At 47.4% G+C, this 15036-nt stretch overlaps 1 protein-coding gene across 29 annotated transcripts in view; it reads right to left on the bottom strand.

Moving 5' to 3' along the window:
* Positions 1 to 9250, bottom strand: part of PRR5L (proline rich 5 like) — a 73917-nt gene extending 64667 nt beyond the window's left edge. For 10 of the 29 annotated variants that reach the window (XR_009249915.1, XM_058688653.1, XM_058688660.1 and 7 more), the window contains exon 1: positions 474 to 2745. The gene's annotated coding sequence lies outside the window, so the exon portion shown is untranslated. Of the gene's footprint in view, positions 1 to 473; positions 4644 to 7408; positions 7967 to 7995; positions 8416 to 8955; positions 8979 to 9033 lie in introns of those variants that run through there. The other 19 variants (XM_058688657.1, XM_058688666.1, XM_058688659.1 and 16 more) reach the window with 11 other exon arrangements.
* Between the last annotated feature and the right edge of the window lie 5786 nt (positions 9251 to 15036).

Raw genomic sequence — 15036 nt, 5'->3', positions numbered from 1 at the left:
TTTGTTAAATTTTCCCTGAAAAGCATATACTCCTGGGGAGCCCAGATGGCTCAGTTGGTTGAGCGTCCCAACTCTTGATTTCGGCTCACGTCACGATCTCACGGTTTGTGGGTTCAAGCCCCGCATTGGGCTCTGTGCCGAAAAGTGTGGAGTCTGCTTGGGATTCTCTCTCCCTCTCTCTCTGCCCCTCCTCTGCTCGTGCACTCTCTCTCTCTCTTTCTTCCTTTCTCTCTCAAAATAAATAAATAAAATTTAAAAAAAAAAAAAAAAAGGAATACACTACTTTTCATCATGGCCAGGATGACCGGGATGGTATAACCCCCTATCTGCATCTAGCATCTCGGTTCATCTCCACTTGAAAGTAACAAGGTAGGTTTAATTCATCCCATTTCGCAGGTGAAGAAACTGAAGCACAGGGGTTAACTTGTCCAAATTCAGAAGAGGAGGAAGAGGGACCAAGAGTCAGATCCTACCTGATTCCAGGGCCTGACCTCCTACACCGCCTGTTTTAAGCAACACTCACGTCTGCCACACGCAGAGGTAAGAGGTGACCGTCACCCACGGCTTCCCTTCATCAACAGCTTCTTGCCGGGCCCGGGCATGAGGAACACTCAGTCTCTCACAGGATGAGGCTTTTGTTTCTCAGGCCCTTACCAGCTTGTGAGGTCATCGTGTTTGTTTACTTGTTCACTGACTAGCCCCGATGGTGTGTAAGTTCCTCAAAGTCCAAGACCTGCCTCTCTTCCTCCCTGCTGTATCCCACTGCAAGCACAGTGCCGGGCACATACAAGGTAAACATCTCCAGGGCCCCTGGGGGGGCTCGGTCAGGTGAGCCTCCAACTCTGGATTTCGGCTCAGGTCATAGTCTCACGGTTTGTGGGATCAAGCCCCACATTGGGCTCTTTGCTGACTGCTTGGAGCCTGCCTGGGATTCTCTCTCCAAATAAATAAATTAAAACAACAACCACAACCACAGCTCTGAATGATGGAGTGACATGTGGCTTCAAGGCCACCGGGCAGAACAGGCTTCCTATTTTTCAGAAACCAGAAAAATTCCCTTCCCAGATGACTGAACTGGAGTCCACCTAAGTATTACTGTCCACAGGAATGTGGACCTCGGCCGCGTGGGCCAGGAATCCTGGGTCTGTGTGCCGGTCAGTGGAGCCTACAGACACGGCAGGGGACAGGTGTCTGCTGCACAGCACAGAGTGTTTGTTTTAAGGACCAAACTTCACAACGCTTAGGAGACAAAAGCCAGCTGAGGGACAGACACTCCCACAAGCAAGAAGATGTCAAGGGTCAAGTGTGGACTATGCAAAAGGCTCCACAGGAAGAATGAGACCACTTTCTCAGTGCTCACACTGGACACCAATGCAGACACAGAGTCTTGAGAATCTGAACTTAGGCAACAGTAAATATTAGCGCAAACAGGATGCAAGCTCAAGCCCTTATCTTTGCTTAGCAAAGTTTTCTTAGTGCCCACACGACTCAAAGCACTGACGATTCAGATGCAGCTAGCAGTAATTATTCATCAGATCATCACCATCAGCCTGGCCTGCAAACCACTATGTAATCACCAGAAAAATCCCCTCCTCTGGTACAACTCAAGCAAAACTGTGGGGAAGAGCAACACATCTCAGTTACTCATCTCTAAGCCCCACTTTAAGCATTAAGTTTCTTGGAGTGCAAATTGTTAGGGTGTGGCCCATAAATGCCATCCAGAACGATTCCACAGGGCCTACCAGATGATAAACTGAAAAGTCTAGACACAAGCAGTGGCTGAGACTGACCATTACGTGAGCAATCGCATTTCTGACAAGTACCCTCTAAAACCCCGGTGGGGGACACAGCGGACAAAAGCTACTGCCCGGCAGACAAGAGCTCTCCGTGTGGGGAAGCGTGCTCCAGATTAACTTGTGCTGTTTGTTCAAAAGGAGCTTCACCCTCCCATGGATGAAATGCTTTTTCATAAGAAAATGGGATCAAGGGAAAGGAAATTTCTCTTCATGACACGTAGCCAGGTGTAAAGAGCACTGCACAGAGACTCAGAAAACCGAAGAGGCTCTCGGGATCTGATCACTTCACGGAGCTCATGAGGTCAACTCCATTTCATTCAACAACCAAACATTAGGAGGTCTGGGTGTGTGCCAGGATCTGAGAAGAGGAAGCATAGAGGGTAAAGAAGAATAAAATACGTGCTTCTGTGGGGCTCAGGGGCTCATTGTAAACACTCAGAAGTTAACATTATACATGCAAGCTGACGACTATGAGGGAAGAACGGCAGTTGAGACAAGATTGAGGCAGAAAGGTTACCTCGCCTTTTCCAGTTTACAAGGCAAGGCTAATATGCGGTCAACTGAAAAATAAGGCTCTCCATTTTCTTCCTCTAAAGACACTGGAGCCTAGAAAGGAAATCTGGGGAAGGAAACACAAGCTTTCATAGGTAAGCACTTCCCAAGCTTGAGTATCCTTTTTCATTTGTGACAGACAAGGACAGGAATGAAAAAAACCCACACATTTCAACAAATATTTCATGAGCACCTACTATCCCGAACACAAAGACAAGCCAGATATAGTCTTACCAATAATAAAGAAACAAGAAGAGAGAGAATAATAAGTTGGTCACGATTAAAGACAAAGACAGGAAGGCCTGAAGCCAGCACAGTAAACTCGATTCTCAGTGGGACCAAGGCAGGGAACGCCACCGCGTTAGAGAATCCAGTCCCCCCACCCCCCGCTTTTTTTTTTTTAAAAGCTGGAAACCTGAGTTTAGATGTCAAGTCTCCCAATTTTTAAATTTTAACAGACCAGCAGTAGGCCAATCCCATTATTTTGTAGCTAGGAAAACTGACACCCAGAGCAATCGAGCGACTCGTACAGCTTGCCCCTGGCAGAATGGAGATCAGGATTCAGATCTCAGTTCCTTGACCTGCGTTGTCTCCAAGATGCCAGCTAGCCCCAATGCGGGGACTCTTTCGCCAGCTCCCCGCTCTTCAAAGTTGACACCGACACCTTTCGAGGTATCTTGAAAGGAATCAATTGCTCGGCTGGCAAGAATTTTCTTTTTTTTCATTTTCTCAGGACGCCACAAGGGATCACCTTCCTCACCCACTAATTTTGCCTCCAGATACTTTACAGCGAAAGGGGCCATACACCCCCACGGTGGTGGACTCCAGCAGCTGGCACACTGGGCAGAATTCCCCAAAATGATGGCGCGGTTGACGTGATCTCCCCCAAAGACGTCTGGGGAATTAAGGTAAACCAGTTCCAAAGGAGTATTTGGAATTAAACAGCAAGCGTGAATGGGTTTCCAGGGAGGATTTACGCGGCTGAGGTCATGAGCAGGTTGCGACAGGGTTTGAGGCAGCTTAGTTCAGAACAACATACACACGCATCCCAGCGCTTGCTGGACTCTGGCCCCCAGTCCCTGGGAAGAAGACAAAAACAAATGCTTCCTTCAGGTGCCCTCCCGGGCTCAGCTCAAGCTGACATATATACACTCTAGTTCCTGAACGAGGGAGCCCAAAGCGGTTCCTTCATCCTAGCGTTTACTAAAAACGTAACCATAGTCACAGACGCCTTCAACAAGACACTGAACTCAGCGTGCATCAAAAGGAACGAGCCAAGCTGGACAAAGTTCTGTAACAGGTAAAGAGAAGCGGGAAACTGGAGATGTTGCTGCCATTTGGCAACGAGCTAAAGTGAAAGCAGAACACTGATGAATGCATTCGAAAAATCATCTATTTGTACCCCAAAATTGAGGAGAGGGAACAAGAATGAAAGCCTAGAGAGGTAAATCCATGCTTTTAGGTAATGTGCAATTATACGCAAAATCAATCGTACAAATACTTACGATAGGTTGTTTAGGGGTTGACCCTATCTTCCCATAGCCATGGTCAAAAGAAGGAGGGATCTTTTGGTGAGTTCTACCACCCACTGAAACCCTCTGGGTGCAGTTCATCATAAGCACACCAGGGCCCACGAGAGGAGGAGGCAAGTAAGGCCCTGTCTCTCAGGGTCATGCCCTTCAAGGTTGCAGCCTTGATGCCTACCTAGTCTCAGCCCCAGAGCATACCCACCACCCACTCCGACAAAGAATAACTCATATTTTCTATTCAAAGCTCAAGCAGAGTAAAGGTGGCTGATTTGCATCATAGGCCTATTCTTTCACTACAGAGATAAAGGAGGAAGCCATACCCCATCCTTCACATAGGTGTCCCTAAATTTCTTTTTTTTTTATTTTAAAAGAAACTTCTTATGTTTTATTTTTTATATTTGAGGGGGGTGGTGCGGAGAGATTGAGACAGAATCTGAAGCAGGCTCCAGGCTCCAAGCTGTCAGCACAGAGCCTGATGCGCGCCTCGAACTCACGAACCGTGAGATCATGACCTGAGCCGAAGTCGGACCTGAGCCACCCAGGCGCCCCTAAATTTCTGACAAAGAATTCATCCCACTGGCTTGCTTTCCAGAGTCTGACAAAGCTGGATGAACCTGGTTGTGAGTGTGCTTCTCAATGAAGCAGGTATATAATAACATCATTCATTATCCTGCTATAGAAATGTAATATTTTCAAAAGGTGGGGAACAAGAGAACACCCTCTCCACACTCAAAGAATATAAAAAAAAGCTTCCCAAATCCCAGAATATGTTAGAACTAGAACTAACCTGGATTAAAAAAAAAAAAAAAAGTCAGCTTAAATTTAATAGACCGTTTAAATTCCTAGTTGACGGTAATTAGAGAGCAAGCAGCATTTCTTTAAACGCTGCAAGACAGAACTTAATCCAATTTAGGTAATCACTAACCTTTGCTGGTTTTTTCCTCCCTCTCTCTCCTCTAAATGGAATCCAAGGATTGATCTACAAAGGCCATAAACTGGCAAAGCATAAGAAAAGAATATTTAAAGCCAGAGATTGGGTGACTATTACCACAAAGGGCCAAGTCCAATTAAAATGGAAACAGGTCTCACAAGCTCCCTAAATTATATTGCCTACAAACTGGGGCTCCTAACCAGGCATCATCACAACAGAAGGTATGCTGAGGGAGATGGGGGTCCTCCCTCTGGGTACGTCGTGTGGCATGCCAATTTCCAGGTCTTGTACAGTGTGACAGCCATCCCCTGCCAGACCAATGCTACCAATTCTCTATATTCAAAGTATCTGCAGGGCTTCTCTCCTTCTTCCATGGAATAACAACTGTCAGAATGATCCACACTGTCCCTTCAGTTCCTCCACTGTTCACCCACCTCCTAACCCCTCATTTTAGAGCTCCCACACTGCCCTTGCACCCACTTCTGATCCAGGAACTTCCATGTGAACCGCCAGGCCTTTCTTGAGTACTTGGCACCCTAGATTTTTCATGAAAGGCCTTCAAGGATAGATATCAAAATGTGCTGCAGAGGACAAGGGGCTTGAGTTAATGGCTGTGTTACATCAGGAAAGTAATTAACCTCTCTGAGCCTCCATTTTCCCATCTCAACATAGAGAAAAGAATATTCACCTGCTTGCGTTGCTGAGAGGCTCAAATAACATTACCATGATTGTACCTGGCTCATAATAGTTGCCCAATACATAAGTTGGCTTGTTTGTTTTAACTGAGTAAGTTTCAAAGTAAACCTTGGATCCCCAGTCCCTGACAAAAATGTTAATTAACTCAAGTTCACCTCTGTTGTCTCATCACTGCTTTGCATCATTTGCACTCCCAACCTCCTTTCTGGTTCCAAAGTGCAATCTTCCTTTGTAAAAACTTGCTTTCTGCTTATCAGGATATCACTCTCTCTGTTCCCAAATTCCTAACCCAGTATAAAATCCACAAAATATTGTGTTCTCAACCTTCCTTCAGCAATAGAGATATTCACACCGACTTGTTAACAGATGATACTTTTCAGCAAGCATTACTTTTAACATTTGCATATAGAGAGGCAGTTCTAGAGAACAAACTTTTTTTTTTAATTTTTTTTTAACGTTTTATTTATTTTTGAGACAGAGAGAGACAGAGCATGAACGGGGGAGGGGCAGAGAGAGAGGGAGACACAGAATCGGAAGCAGGCTCCAGGCTCCAAGCCATCAGCCCAGAGCCCGATGCGGGGCTCGAACTCACGGACGGCGAGATCGTGACCTGAGCTGAAGTCGGAGGCTTAACCGACTGAGCCACCCAGGCGCCCCTAGAGAACAAACTTTTAATGGCAAACATTAAACACAGTAGGGATCTTTGAGGGGCCCACACTCTATTTCTCAAATCAATTCTGTATTGGTCTAGCTCTGCAAAAACAATTAAAGGGAAAAAGTCAGTTCAATTCAATTCAATCTGAAATTCAAGAAAGATTTCAGTATAGGAAAAAGTTAGTTCAATTCAATTCAATCTGAAATTCAAGAAAGATTTCAGTATACTTGATCTTGTACAAGGGCACTACAAAACGAATGACCACAGGAAGTAATTAGAAAAGAGAAATAATGAAGAAATCCATAAAGTCCTAACAATCCAATTTTCCACAGATAAATGGTTTAAATGTTGCACACACACTGTTAGTGAACACACTGAAGATTATGACTTTGGGGTCTGGGCTCCCAGAATGAAATTGTCAATAGCAGTGGAACAGTTTTCTAAATGTAAGATTAGGATTTTTTTTTCTTCAACAATTGAGCCATTCTGTGATATTATGCGACACAGAGAAAAAGAAAGAAAAAGCCACCAAGTTATTCGACCATAAGATGATCTAATTAACAGCTGATGAACTGCAGGGAAAGTCATCTCCAATACTGGCTGCCACTATAAGCCTGGAGTAGCAGACCCAGAACTCACCCTAAGCTCCACCCCTGCATGTGTGTGACTTTGAACAAACTACCCAAGTTCTCTCAGCCTCAGTGGGCTCATTGTTATAGTCATGGAGATATAATAGCACCTACCTAAACATTGTTTTGGTGCAGATTATACAACATCATCAATGTCTCTTAGGGCCAAGTTTAAGACATAATAAGAACTCAAGAGGTGTTTGTCCCCTTCCTCCTTTTTTAAATAAAGAGAACATCTGTATAATGTTCAAATAATAACCATTATTGAAATCTCACCCACTGAAATAAATATATATGCGTGAACTTCTGGATGTGAACGAAATGAGGTCTTCTCGTTGAGAAACATGGTAGTCTCAACTAGGCTCTAGAGAAATAAACCAGTTAGACTAGCTCATTGCTAAGGCCTTTCTTTTTTACACTATTCGTGGTTCTGGATGTTAGAAGAAGCATTAATAAAATCCCAAAAGGACAATCAATGGTTGCGGTTGGAAACACTGAAGACGATTTTGTGGATTGATCAAGCACTGTTTCCTGTATCTGCTAGATTCCTGTAGAAAAAGCTCTCAACAGCACCCTTCGTGGCTTAGAAGGGCTCCACGCTGCCACCAGAGAAAACCTACCAGTCAGGTTCCACGGAGAGGAGGGTCCCACCACACCTTTCTCAGTCACCTTTCTCAGCCGTAGAGAACTCACCAGGGGCTAAATTTAATGTGTGGCTAAATTAGCTTCTGAAAGCTCCATTTCCCCTCCTGATCCACTTGCTGCTTTATGGTGTCAAGAGCAGCCTTTCCCCAGAGAGCAGCACTGGGACATTCTGCAGCGTGTAGGCCAACGAAATGTCATGACAGCAACCCACGGTGGTCAGGATTACCAAAGGGAGGTCGAAAAAGGCAGTGTTCGAGGCTTGATCCGCGAGCACCGTTTGAGGGGAAGCAGGGCAGACTATGGAGGCAGTGTGGACCATCGGCGTCCTTGACTGCTTTGGTCCTCCCCGTGGGCCATTTGAATTTGCACGCGGGCAACAGGTCCAGAACCCCGCCCCAGGAGGGATGCCCGGAGACTCCAGCACAGAGTTTTTTTCCATGCGGGTCTCCGGAGTAAACGTGCCTCTGAGCTGCCGCGCGTGAGCCTTCCGTCTTGTGGGGCGCATCGCAGTAATTGAAACCTTACATACCGCAGGACTGCAGCGGCGTCTATAAATACTCACCGCTTTACTGCTGACAAACAAAACGCGGGCTCCCGGCACCGCAGAGGAAGAGGCGGCGGCATGTGACCGAGGGCAGGGGCTGGCTACAACAGGGGAAAAACCCTGTTGCCAAACAGGGAGGTACCCCAGAACCGATTCCTGATGCACAGTTTGCAAGCACACAGCCTGATCTGACCCGGGGCGCCCGCCCTCGGGAACAGGGGCAGAGGGCGGCGAGGGAGGGTCGCGGCCCCGGGAGCCGGGGCTGCAGAGCGCCCCCCAGCGCGCAGGGGGCAGCCCGCGTGCGCACAGTAGGCGCGCAGGAGAAAGCCTCGCCAAATGGAGGGCGGGCTGGAAAGCCGACGCGGAACCGGGGTGCGGCTGACGCCGACAGCCGCCCGCCCCAGCCGGGTGTCCCGCGGGCTGCGCCCCGGCCCGCCCCAGTCGGCGGAGCCCAGTGGCCCGCGGGACAAAACGGCTGTCCTCCCTCCCACGCCTGCTTCTGCAAAAGGGGGACCGCAGGAAAAGATGGGCTGTTCCTGGGCTCCGAATCGCCCGCGCCCCAGCCGGGGCAGCTCTTTAGATTTGCACCCTGGGGCCGAGGGACAACTAGAGAGACAAGCAAGCAAACTTTCTTTTTCGATCTCCTGGCCCAGCCTGGGTCCCGCGGTCGGCGGCATCCCCCCGCCCCCAACCCGCGCTAAGCCGCAGACGCTGGGCACCGCTTCCCCCCGCCTCAACTCGGGGGTCGCCCGTTCGGTACTCTACGCCCGCCTGCTGCGTGGGATCCGAGGATCCTTAACCGCCTGCTGCCCCCAAATGTGACGCTCTCCCCAAGCACCCCCTGCCCGCGCCCCGCAAGCCTGTGACCGGAGTCCACGGCGATTTCGTTCTCAATCCAGAGCGGTTGCTGAGCCGACAACGCCAGCCCCTCCCGGGGACTTCCCCACTCCCCCCCTGGGGGTCCCGGGGCTGAGTCACCTCGAGTCGCACACACCCGCAGCTCCCCTCTGCGCGCCCAGGACAAAGTTTCCGGTGTTCCCGAGAAAGTTTTCTCACCAAAGAGCAACGAGGGACCTGGATGGCTCTCCCGCCGCGCTCTGCCCAGCTCTCCCTCCTCCCTCCCTGCGCGGCGCTGGCCTCCGCGGGGTCCCGTCTGGCCTCGGGTCCCCCAGCGCGGGTCCACAAACGCCGCGGCCGCGGAGCTCCCCGAGCCGGGCTGGTGACACGTTTCCCTCCTCTTTCCTCTCAAGGCCGCCTCCTCCCCCTGCTTCGTCTTCTCCTCCTCCTCCTCCTCCTCCTCCTCCTCCTCCTCCTCCCACTTTTCCTGTCCTGTGCTCATCGCTTTAGTTTTTCTCCTGCAGCCCCTACCCCACCTCACCCCACCTCAACCCCTCCCACTCCTCCTCCCCTGCAGCGACTCGCACTCTGCTGGGGAGGAGAGCAAGGGGGAGGGGGCGCCTGCACTTTCATCCAGATCAACAATTTCAGGAAATCCAACTCTTAACTTGAAAAGCGGGGGAGGATGCAACAGGTCAAGGGAGCTCCCACAAGACGACACACTCCCCACCCCCCCAAGAGATCCACCAAGGGATCTCCGCAGCGTCCCCCCACCCTGGGAAACTCTACCAAGAAGCCATGGGGTTGATTCTAAGGTTCACTAGAGTCCCAGAGATTAGGGACTTTTGTTGTTTCAAGGAACAGTCCCCAGGCCGATTCCAGGAACAGTTGTTTTAAGTGCATTAATGAAAATGTAATTCCGGTGAAGTCTCCCTTAGATTTGCAAAACCCTTTTAAAGCTCTCAAATTCTCTTTCCAGCTGAAGGTTTAGTGAGTTGGAGGGTCCCTCAGAGTTTGAAACAAGAGAAAGCCAACCAATCTCAAAATTAAAAACAATGTAAAATTATTTTCAATTTTTTTTTTTTTTTTTTTGCAGGTGGTAAGAATTTGAGGCAGCTGTTTTCAGGACTCACTGGCTTGTATAATTTCAGCCTATGGTTGAGCAGGAAATACTTTTAAAATGCTGCCCGCTCAAATATCACACTTAGGCTTTGAAACCACAGTGACATTTGCTGAAGAAAAGATGTATGTGTCTTTTTATGTCAAAACTGAGAGAAAAAAAAATAAGTGTTTATTTTGATCACTGTGTCCTAAAAAAACTTACGTTTGATGGTCAGGGTGTGCCCAAGGGAAGGGGTTTGGTGAAGCTCCCTGAGCCCCACTTGTCCAATGATATTAAAGTATTCTCAAACCCCAGGGTGATGAAATCTCATCCCAGAAAGCACACACAAGGAGAGGACCAGGCTCCAGCACGTGCCTCGGAAAGAAACGCTTGAGGGGCAGTGACTTGGGAGACATCTTCAAGGCAGCTGTGCTGAGGTCTTCAGAGCCCAAGCCTAGAGCCAGAAGGTCAAAGTTTGTATCCCACCTCCTCTTGTAACTAGCTGCAGGATATTAGCCAAGTTACCTAGCGGTGCTATGCCTCAGTTTACTCCTATGAAAATGAGGAGGAAAGTAGTGGTGATCACAGGGTTGTTATGAGAACGTAATGAATTCAGATGGAGGAAGAGCTTAGAATCTCTGCCTGGATTCAATAGAACTTAAGCCATTATTATTACTGTATTATCCTGCAGGTCAGGGAAGTGAAAAAGGAGCTATTTCTACAGGGCTACAGGAAGCCCTTCGCTGGGCTCATTCTACATTCGAACTCATTCTACACTCATTCTACATGGCTAACTCCCTTATCTCCTTCAAGTCTTTGTTCAGTGAGGCCCATCCTCTTCTGTCCGCGTGAAATTGTAACTCACTCAGCCCTCCCTCCCAAGCCCCCTCATTAGACTCTACTTTATCTTTTTTCCACTGCGTCTATAACCTTGTAACATATTACAGATTTTATTTTTTTAAGAAAATTTATCTCTCTCCCACCGCCTCCTACTTCTAGGCCATACCATCAGCTCTCCAAGAACATGGAATTATTCCATTCACTGATATTGCCCAAGATCCTAGAACAGTGCCTGGCACACAGTGTGCACCCAGTAAATATCAGATGAGTGAATCCGTGAATGGATTGGGCGCTGTGCAATAAGAAAAAAAATGTAATCACTAGGCCTATCCAGGGATAGGGATAAAAGAGGCTCCCTCTGGAAGAAGCATACTCCCTAGTAAAGAGAAGTACCCACAAGGTAGGCAACACCAGCTTGGTGGGGATGCCATAAAAGCGTATTCAAGGACTGGAACGGAGGTTTAAAGAGGTTACAGTCTCTTCTAAACCTAAGAGTTGCTAATTTTGTAATCTGAATTTTCTCAAAGTGAGAAGTAGCCAACACTGGTGTAAATCAGTCAGAGCTTCTCTCTAATAACGCTTCCTACCACCAATATCTCACACTTGTTACCACCCACATTTTTACCAAAACTTCAACTAAACGCCAATGGAACATTGCCTTTTCTTTCAAAAAAAATTTTTTTTTTTAAGTTTATTTATCTATTTTGAGAGCGAGAGCAAGAGCTAGAAAATCCCATGTGTCAGAATCCGCACTGACAGTGTGGAGCCCGAGGTGGTGCTTGAACTCATGAACTGGGAAACATGACCTGAGTTGAAATCAAGAGTCAGATGCTCAACAGACTGAGCCACCCAGATGCTCCTGCAACATTGCCTTTTCTTAAGAAACAGGATTTTGTTAGGAGAAACCAACACAGAGATCATTCTATGTAAACATTCATTCATGGAGGTGAAAAGTCTAGGTCTTTATAAGACATATCAGGTACACAGCTTGCCATGGCCACAGCCCCTAGAATGGAAGTTGGCCCAATCAAGGTCCCTCCTGAAAAGGCAGGCCTTAGACAACACCTTTAAGATCAAGGGCAGGTGCCTAACCCAAATGCAGCCAAACTCTGTGACAAACCTCTGTGACAAACGCTGGCCCTGCAATGGTATACTGGACCAATCAGATTCCATTTCAGGAATGAGAACACACACACACACACAGCTAGTATCCAGAACAGAAGCTGAGAGGTCATGACTTTATCTAAACTCTGGATTCTGGAAGCTGCAGATTGGCCACCTGTGGACCAGCTAGATATATATTAGATGTAGCATATTTTTTGAACCCAGTAGCGTCAACGTTTTTTAAATTACTTGCCGATATGTAAAAATCAGAACACCTCGTGCAAAAATATGGATTTTCAGCTTGCCTTGGAAAATCAGAAATATGTGGCACTGTTTGTGCCGTAGGCTGGTACAGCCACAACGGGCTACTGCTATAATGCTTCTCCCTGTAGACGGGATATGGGGTGTTCAGTTTGCCACAGTCCCAACCACTCATACTCCCTATTTCTCCTGACCCCAGCCTGCTTCACCCACTTCCCGGCCACCCGTGGCGGCACAGTGAGGGAAGGGATGCTGGCACCCAGGAGGGGCCAGAGCTAGGGATAAGCAGACACGATGCAATAGAACAGCATAGGTTCAAATCATTTTTCTCCCTAGCAAGAGAACCTTTTCTTTAAAACCTTGCTTGACGTCGCATAGCTTGAACACTACTGAGGTGAAGGAAGCTATGGGATAAATACGGAGGCAAGTGGGCATCAAGCCAGGGAGAAGCAGAGGCCTCCTTGGGCTGCCTTGGGATCAAAACCACCCTCCGGTTCCCACTCTTCCAGAGATGCGTCGTTCTCCTTTTTCTTTGTTTCCGCAACAATGCCTGCTCAACCCATCTTCATAACTCATTTCTACCCCCAGAAGTCTAATCGGGCCAAGTTCAGAAAGGGCAAGGTGACCTGTCTGAAGTTATACACAAGGTAAAGATAGACTAGGGCAGGGATTCCATGACTCCACTATACTCCCTCTCGGTGAGGGTAACGGCATCTGTCTCTGAATAATAATTAAAGTCACTTCAGTTTACAAAATCAGAGTATTTAATGCCTCGAGGATCTATAGTATACAGTGGGTGTAAAATACGTATCTGCCAACTTCAGGCGTTCAAGGTTAGACCTCCTTCCATACTGCTTCAATGTCTCACACAATGTCTTAAAGGCATTCCAATGAAGAAAAACATCATACCTTTTCATATGTTTTCTCCTCTTCATAGGTGGAAAAACAGAGGCCCCGAAAATCCAAGATCCTTTGCTAATGCCCGGCCACAGAGTTTGTGAGAAGCACAGGTAGGTCCCCCAGGTACGTGCAGTGTTAGAACACACAGGTTTTCAGGTCCTCAGAGCTCCGGTCATAAAATAAGTTAATGTCGTTACTCAGGATACATACCAATCTAGACATAGAACTTGAGTAAGCACGCAGTATATATCCACAGCACTGCACCATCCATGAAGGCAGAGCCATTGAGGGATAAGCTCAGCATCTCATCCAACACCAGGATGTAAAATCAGTGACTTTGGTACAGCAGGAAGACTTAACACACAGATGAAAAAAAGCTTGGCTTCCTTCTGTCTTCTTCTTTTTTTTAATGTTTATTTTTGAGAGAGAGGGAGAGAGCACGAGCAGGGGAGGGGCAGAGAGAGGGACACAGAGGATGGAAAGTGGGCTCTGCGCTGACAGCAGAGAGCCCGACGTGGGGCTCGAACTCACAAACCATGAGATCGTGCCCTGAGCCAAAATCAAGAGTTGGATGCTTAACCACCTGAGCCACTGAGGCGCCCCTGTCCTCTTTTTAACTTCTACAGCACAAACATGGAAGAAACCGAAGTTTGTTTTTTGAAGAACGTCGGATGATACAAACAAAAAATTGTTTTTGTCTGCCTCATCCTTTCCTTGGCAAACATGGGGTGTTTCTGGAATGTTGGTTTTGGTCTCTTTTTTGTCTTTTGGTGTGGGGAAGTATCTGGCCTCCACTAAAGGGGCTGGTATTTATTTTGAGACTGTGTTTTAAGAATGACTTAAATGAGCAAATCTTAAAAGTGAAAAGAGCTTAGCAACCCTACATGAATTCTCCCTGGATAATCTGGATTTCAGTGATTCCTTCTCACAGTTCCAAGTCAGTCAGTTAGTTGACAAATACTAAGGGTCACTTACTGTCCTGGGGATGTCACAGTGAGCAGGACAAAGGCTCTACCATCAAGGGGCAGAAAACAAACAGTCAACATGCAAATGAACACCTAAGGGAGATTATTTCAAGTACTGGTCTGTGCAAGAGGAGAATAGGCTATGGGGCACTGGCGTGACTGTGGGGAAGAGAACTGCTTCATCCGGGGTTGGCAGGGATGGCCTTTCAGCCCAGAGCTCCGACACTGAGACTTAAATGATGAAAAGAAGAATCCATAGGAACGAAGAGATGGTCTAAACAGAAGACGTGGCCAATACGGAGACCCTGAGTCAAGAAGAAGCTTGACAAGTAAGAAGGATGAAAAGAAAACCATTGTGGTTAAAGCTTGGCAACAAGGTGGAGAGGGGAACAAAATAAGGTCCAAGAAACAGCTCTGGGTCAGATCGTAAAGGACCTGGTAAGTCAGGGTAAGAGCTTGGCCACAGTTGGAAGTCATCAGAGGGTTTTAGGAATGAAGTAACATGATCCGATTTCTGCTTTAGAAAGATCCCTCTGGCTAACAGGTTGCAGATGAACTAGAAAAAGAGCAAAAGTGAGGGTTGGCAGTCACTTTGAGGAGGTGGCCTCAGTAGACCAAAGAAGAGATGATGATGCTTGGATTCAGTCTGGAACAATTCTATTTGTAAAACATGGAATCGGAGATGATGGAACTTTCTGATGGATTTGCCACATGAGGAAAGCTACATGTCACAGGTGAGGCTTTGACTTTTTTGTTTGAGCAGTGGGATGGACGGAGATGGGAAAGACAGAATGGAGAGTGCATTTAGAAGGAGAATCCCTAGTTCTGTGGCAGCTCTGTGTTTTGTTTGAAATGCCTGAGGGAGAGCCAGGCGGAGATGTCAAATAGACATTTGAATATATGAGATGGCATTGAGGGATGGGTAAATTTGAGACCCATCAGTGTATATAAACAGCATTGAAAACCAAGGGACTATGTGCAATGCCTTGGGGAGTGAGTGTGGACGGAAAGCAGAAGCCAGAAATTATAGAGAGGTCTTATAGAAGAAGA

The sequence above is a fragment of the Neofelis nebulosa genome, chromosome 10 (genome assembly GCF_028018385.1).
Source record: "Neofelis nebulosa isolate mNeoNeb1 chromosome 10, mNeoNeb1.pri, whole genome shotgun sequence".
NCBI classification, from domain to species: domain Eukaryota; kingdom Metazoa; phylum Chordata; class Mammalia; order Carnivora; family Felidae; genus Neofelis; species Neofelis nebulosa.
The sequence above is the reverse complement of the archived record's forward strand: the minus strand, read 5'-3'. Positions and strand labels throughout refer to the sequence as shown.